The sequence below is a fragment of the Pristiophorus japonicus genome, chromosome 5, assembly GCF_044704955.1.
Source record: "Pristiophorus japonicus isolate sPriJap1 chromosome 5, sPriJap1.hap1, whole genome shotgun sequence".
In the NCBI taxonomy this organism is placed as follows: Eukaryota; Metazoa; Chordata; class Chondrichthyes; family Pristiophoridae; genus Pristiophorus; species Pristiophorus japonicus.
In genome coordinates this window covers 16,377,326-16,384,723 of record NC_091981.1, presented here as the reverse complement: position 1 = coordinate 16,384,723, position 7,398 = coordinate 16,377,326, and the positions used below count along the sequence as shown (strand labels likewise).

General features: G+C 45.6%; 1 non-coding gene across 1 annotated transcript; it reads left to right on the top strand.

Annotated features, from left to right (window-relative positions):
- Positions 1–5,427: 5,427 nt before the first annotated feature.
- On the top strand, positions 5,428–5,499 carry trnam-cau (transfer RNA methionine (anticodon CAU)). Its single transcript has one exon. It is a non-coding gene; the product is annotated as a tRNA-Met (tRNA).
- The last annotated feature ends 1,899 nt before the right edge of the window (positions 5,500–7,398 follow it).

Below are 7,398 nucleotides of genomic sequence, written 5' to 3'. Positions count from 1 at the left end.
CCTGTTGCGGTAAACTTTGGAATCTTGCAAGAGTGCTCTCAAGGCAATGTGAGTGCAGTCAATGGCACCCTGTACCCTGGGAAAGCCAGCAATTTTCTGGACAATTGCCTTGTTTCTCATTGCCTTCGTGGTCATAGGGAAAGTGATGAACTGGTCCCTTTGGCATATAGTGCAGCAGTCACCTGCCGAATGCAGCAATGGGTGGCGTGCCGCGAGATTGAGCATACATCCCAAGTTGAAACTTGAAATGATCCCGTAGCATAGAACACAAGTGCCGCTGTTACCTTTACAGGTAGGGCAGTCCTCCTTCCACTTCTTGTGTCTGTCTGTATGTCTGCCCTGGTTAGTTGGCAGGTCTCAGTGAAGACCTCCTTTCTGAGTCGCAGCCTGCGAACGCAGTCTGCTTCGCTCAGTTGCAGGTATGAGTGCCTCTCCTTATAGACTCACTGTGGTTACGGTCTCCTCCCTATCAATCTGCCGCCCTACATCGGCGTCGACGTATTCATCGCATCTGCATGTGCATGCCATGTATGGCCAATGCTCTTATCGCATCAATTGCTAAAAATTGCAGCCATTATTATTGTTATTATGCAGATAAATACTTCAATCACTGACACCTCTCCTCTCTGTTTAGCTCCGCAAGGCTGGGTGACACCCTAGGTCGGACCACACCCTGATCTGCGCACGTGTATGTTTGTACAGTGATTCTCTTGAGTCACCTGTGACAAATGCTGATATCTAACTTGCTGCTGTGCCTGTACACAAAACGTCCCTGTTGTAGATGCTGACCCCAGTGATTCTCCTGGGCTCTGGTGCTTGTGTCCGGCTCTGCCCGCGACCCCTGCCCGGCTGGCACTCCACCGACCCATGCCTGGAGCCGGGCCAGCAACGATTGTGTTGGGGTGGACAGTGGCGATTTGGGTGAGGAAGAACCACCCTAACCCACCAACGTTATTTCAGTTCCCTCCCTCCGAAAAATGCATTCATTTGTTTATTAAATTGCTCCGCTCCAAACACTCGGAAATTACATTCCGCGTTATTTTCAGAGTACCCTGTCCAAATGCATTTGTACTTTATTTTGTCTTTTTTTGCCTGGCCCCAATGTCCTTTTGTGGTGCTGCACCGATTTCCTTAAATTCACAGAAGGTTTTTTTGGGGTTTTTTTTTTGGCAGTGTACGCCACGCTGAAAAAAATCATGGAAGGCCAAAATCGCCTAACTGCAGAAATACGTCGCCCGAGCCCGTTTTCACTCATGTCTGCGCCAAAAATGTTTAAATTGGCGCACGTGATTGGCACCGGCGTCCAAACGTTGGCGAAAGTTGGAAAGTGAGTATTTCACGCCAAAAAACGTTTCATCGCCAACAAATGGCACACAATCGTGGCGAAAATGAGGGCCTTTAAGTCTTTCTTTAAATGTCCACAGGTGCATCAAAACGTGAGGATGGGTCTCTGCAATAGAAGCGAGAGATTAGGAACTTTTTTACAATGCGGGGGTTGTGAGAACATGGAATGCCCAACCAGAAACATTGGGTGAAGCAGAGTGCGTGGTAGTTTTTAAAAAGGAGGTGGATAAATTTGAGAATGTTTTGGGAAAGGGAACTAGGTGAATCGTTCTTTCAGAAATGTGGTACAGGCACATTGGGCCAAATGGGGTCCTAGTGAGACAGATTTCTCGGATTCCATAATTCTCTTTCTTGAAATCTGTTTCACTTACTCTCTGTACTTAACCCATTTAACAGAGTATGCAAATCCTCAAATCTTATTTCCTCTCTCAACTCCCTTGAGGTCTGCCTTCCTGAAGTTAAAACTCTTTTGTTCTTCTCAATTTCTTTTCTTTTATTTAAAACGGCGCTTATGGTTTCCATGAGTCATGTAGCATTTCATAATCATATTCGGAAATGCTTTTCTTATGTCGACTATTATTTTTCCAACTATTACGAGGCCTATCGAAATATCCCATCCCAGTTATTAGCATGCTCACAGGTTTGCTGATTTGTGGGTAACGTGCACAATTTATTTTCTCGACCCAATCTTATGACTATTTTTTTCCCTTTTTTTTCAGGCAGCCTGATCAAAAATATATCCATTCTTCTACACCTAAAGCTGAGTTATCCATCTCAGTTATTATTTTTTAATTTTGTTCTTGGTATGTGGGCGTCACTAGCACGGCCGGCATTTATTGCCCATCCCAAATTGCCCTTGATAAGAGGGTGGTGAGCCGCCTTCTTGAACCGCTGCAGTCCGTGTGGTGAAGGTGCTCCCACAGTGCTATTAGGGAGGAAGTTCCAGGATTTTGACCCAGCGACGATAAAGGAACGGCGATATCCTTCCAAGTCAGGATGCTGTGTGACTTGGAGGGGAACGTGGAGATGATGGTGTTCCCATGTGCCTGCTGCCCTTATCCTTCGAGGTGGTAGAGGTAGCCAAATCCCAAATCCAGGTCGTTGATTGGAATGGGGGCAGGTACAGCTGGACCGGCGAGGTCGGGAAAAGGAACGGCGAGAGACTGTAGAGGGACGTTATCAGGGCCCAGGAGAGGCGTGAGTTCGGAGTCCAGAAGAGGCGAGGTCCCGGGGCAGCGCGGGCCAGCCCGCACTGCGATAAGTGCATGTACTAGGTCCGTGCAGCAGAGCTGGTCTCCAGTTGTCTTGGTTAATCCTTGCCCCTGGACCAAGACCTAGTTCTGTCAAGCCCGTGTGGTGGCTGGTGTGCAACGGCCATCACAGGTTAAAAAATCCATGCACAGGCATCGTCCACCCTTCAACATATTAGTTCGGGACCTGGAATATTAATTCCTTCATTGAAACATCTGTGAACTCATTCCTTTTTGGCATGGAAGCAAGTCATCCTCGCTTCCAGGGACTGCCTATAATGATGATGAAGTGGTAGAGGTAGAGGTTTGGTCGGCACTGCCAAAGACGCCTTGGTGAGTTCTGTGCACAGTATCATCAGGTCAACGTTACATTGAGTTACATTATCTATTTGTTTATTGTATCCATTGTGAGCCACCTCCTTGAGCCGCTGCAGTCCGTGTGGTGAAGGTGCTCCCACACTGCTGTTAGGGAGCGAGTTCCAGGATTTTGACACAGCGACCATGAAGGAACAGCGATATATTTCCAAGTCAGGATAGTGCGTGACTTGGAGGGGAACTTGGAAGGAAGTGGTGTTCCAATGCACCTGTTGCCCTTATTCTTCCAGGCAGTGGAAATCGTGGGTTTGGGAGGTATTGCCGAAGAAGCCTTGGCGAGTTGCTGCAGTGCATCTTGTAGATGGTACACACCGCAGCCACGGTGCGCCGGTGGTGGAGGGAGTGAATGTTTAAGGTGGTGGATGGGGTGCTGATCAAGCGGGCTGCTTTGTCCTGGATGGTGTCAAGCTTCTTGAGTGTTGTTGGAGTTGCACTCATCCAGGCAAGTGGAGATATAAACCAGGAAGTTCCCAAGTTCAATCACTGTTCTTTGCTGAGTCAGTCGTTCTCAGCCACCATAACTGGAATGGCAGTGCAATCGACCTCAACCCCCAAGATTAGAAAACAAATCAGTCAATGTTTCTGCTGGCTTTATAAATGTGGGATTATTGGGTAGTCCATTGAATAGAAACATAGAAACATAGAAACATAGAAAATAGGTGCAGGAGTAGGCCATTCGGCCCTTCTAGCCTGCACCGCCATTCAATGAGTTCATGGCTGAACATGCAACTTCAGTACCCCATTCCTGCTTTCTCACCATACCCCTTGATTCCCCTAGTAGTAAGGACTTCATCTAACTCCTTTTTGAATATATTTAGTGAATTGGCCTCAACAACTTTCTGTGGTAGAGAATTCCACAGGTTCACCACTCTCTGGGTGAAGAAATTCCTCCTCATCTCGGTCCTAAATAGCTTCCCCCTTATCCTTAGACTGTGTCCCCTGGTTCTGGACTTCCCCAACATTGGGAACATTCTTCCTGCATCTAACCTGTCTAACCCCGTTTGCCAACTCTCACTGTCAAGGCTCAAAGATCAATAATAGCCAAAAGCAAGATACTGCGTGTGCTGGAAATCACAAATAAAAGCAGAAAATGCTGGAAATACTCAGCAGGTCACGCAGCATCCGTGGAGAGAGAAACAAAAGGGGAAAATTGAGGTCGGAGGCTTCCTTCGTACAAACGCATCCAAATCGAAACAAATCTAAGAAAATACCTGTTGGTCCCGGAGAAACGTAGGATTCCGGTCTGAGGCCTTCATTCGCTGTGCAGCGTACGGGGATCTGTCTTTGAGGTACGTTCTTGCTATTGAGGGAGTGCAGCGAAGGTTCACCAGACTGATTCCCGGGATGGCTGAACTGACATATGCGGAGAGACTGGATCGACTGAGCCTTTATTCACTGGAGTTTAGAAGGATGAGATGGGATCTCATAGAAACATATAAAATTCTGACGGGACTGGACAGGTTAAATGCAGGAAGAATGTTCCCGATGTTGGGAAAGTCCAGAACCAGGGGTCACAGTCTAAGGATAAGGGGTAAACCATTTAGGACTGAGATGAGGAGAAACTTCTTCACTCTGAGAGTTGTTAACCTGTGGAATTCCCTACCGTAGAGAGTTGTTGATGCCAGTTCATTGGATATTTTCAAGAAGGAGTTAGATATGGCCCTTACGGCTAAAGGGATCAAGGGGTATGGAGAGAAAGCAGGAAAATGGTACTGAGGTGAATAAGAACATAAGAAGTTAAGAACATAAGAATTAGGAACAGGAGTAGGTCATCTAGCCGCTCGAGCCTGCTCCGCCATTCAACAAGATCATGGCTGATCTGGCCGTGGACTCAGCTCCACTTACCCGCCCGTTCTCCATAACCCTTAATTCCCTTATTGGTTAAAAATCTATCTATCTGTGATTTGAATACATTCAATGAGCTAGCCTCAACTGCTTCCTTGGGCAGAGAATTCCACAGATTCACAACCCTCTGGGAGAAGAAATTCCCTCTCAACTCGGTTTTAAATTGGCTTCCCCGTATTTTGAGGCTGTGCCCCCTAGTTCTAGTCTCCCCGACCAGTGGAAACAACCTCTCTGCCTCAATCTTGTCGCTCCCTTTCATTATTTTAAATGTTTCTATAAGATCACCCCTCATCCTTCTGAACTCCAATGAGTAAAGACCCAGTCTACTCAATCTATCATCATAAGGTAACACCCTCAAATCCTGAATCAGCCTAGTGAATCGTCTCTGTACCCCCTCCAAAGCTAGCATATCCTTCCTTAAGTAAGGTGACCAAAACTGCACGCAGTACTCCAGGTGCAGCCTCACCAATACCTTATACAGTTGCAGCAGGACCTCCCTGTTTTTGTACTCCATCCCTCTCGCAATGAAGGCCAACATTCCATTCGCCTTCCTGATTACCTGCTGCACCTGCAAACTAACTTTTTTGGATTGTTTCATGCACAAAGAACCAGCAGCAGAGTGGCGCAGCGGAAGCGTGCTGGGCCCATAACCCAGAGGTCGATGGATCGAAACCATCCTCTGCTAACTGCAATCTTTAATGTTGGTGCAGCCAACACTTGTACTGCAACTAAACCCACCTTGACAAGAGTTCATGCACAAAGACCCCCAGGTCCCTCTGCATGTTGTAATTTCTCCCCATTCAAATAATATTCCCTTTTACTGTTTTTTTTTCCAAGGTGGATGACCTCACATTTCCCGACATTGTATTCCATCTGCCAAACCTTAGCCCATTCACTTAACCTATCTAAATCTCTTTGCAGCCTCTCTGTGTCCTCCACACAACCCGCTTTCCCACTAATCATTGTGTCACCTGCAAATTTTGTTGCACTACACTCTGTCCTCTCTTCCAGGTCATCTATGTATATTGTAAACAGTTGTGGTCCCAACACTGATCCCTGTGGCACACCACTAACCACCGATTTCCAACCCGAAAAGAACCCATTTATCCCGACTCTCTGCTTTCTGTTAGACAGCCAATTCTCTATCCATGCTAATACATTTCCTCTGACTCCGCGTACCTTTATCTTCTGCAGTAACCTTTTGTGTGGCACCTTATCGAATGCCTTTTGGAAATCTAAATACACCACATCCATCGGTACACCTCTATCCACCATGCTCGTTATATCCTCAAAGAATTCCAGTAAATTAGTTAAACATGATTTCCCCTTCATGAATCTATGTTGCGTCTGCTTGATTGCACTATTCCTTTCTAGATGTCCCGCTATTTCTTCCTTAATGATAGCTTCAAGCATTTTCCCCACTACAGATGTTAAACTAACCGGCCTATAGTTACCTGCCTTTTGTCTGCCCCCCTTTTTAAACAGAGGCGTTACATTAGCTGCTTTCCAATCCGCTGGTACCTTCCCAGAGTCCAGAGAATTTTGTTAGATTATAACGAATGCATCTGCTATAACTTCCGCCATCTCTTTTAATATCCTGGGATGCATTTCATCAGGACCAGGGGACTTGTCTACCTTGAGTTCCATTAGCCTGTCCAGCACTACCCCCCTAGTGATAGTGATTGTCTCAAGGTCCTCCCTTCCCACATTCCCGTGACCAGCAATTTTTGGCATGGTTTTTGTGTCTTCCACTGTGAAGACCGAAGCAAAATAATTGTTTAAGGTCTCATCTTCTCATCTTCTAAGGGACCAACATTTACTTTAGTCACTCTTTTCCGTTTTATATATTGGTAAATAATCAGCCATGACCTTATTGAATGGTGGTGCAGGCTCAAAGGGCCAAATGGCCTACTCCTGCATCTATTTTCTATGTTTCTATGTACATCTATGTTGCAATCACGTGGGCCTGGACCACCAATCACGATGCAGTATTCTCATTGATAAAAATGGGAACTCCGTTTGTACGGGCTCCACCTAAAACAAGAAACACAGCACGATAAATAAAAAAAACACCTCACATATTTAAAATTAATTAAAATTAAATGTTCTAGAAAAAAGTATATATTTTTTTACTGTGTTTTAATATAGGATTAAAAATAAACTTACCTTAATGGACAGGATTTTTAACATAAAAATGAATGATTAAATGTAATTTTTCTATGTTTTAAACATTGGTAAGTGTAAGCTACTTGCCTGATTTTACCATGCCTAAAAGTTTGAAGGACATTCGCTGGGCAAGAGTTGGGCAAAGAACCCAGTCTCACCCACGCGGATATCCTTCCTGCGGAGATGCGTAATATCTGACAAAAGAAAATTTGACAGATCGGAAAAGCTGTTTTTTGGCTCTTGTCCATAGCGCCCCGAGAACTGACAATTGCAAGGCCCTGCTGGGTCCGTCTGCACTTCAGACACACCCGGCGAGTTAGCAATTTTCAGCCCACTGTTTCAGGTCGATAACCTTTAATCAGATCTGGAAAATGTTACAGATGTAATAGGTTTTAAGCAAGTACAGAGACAGGGAAAA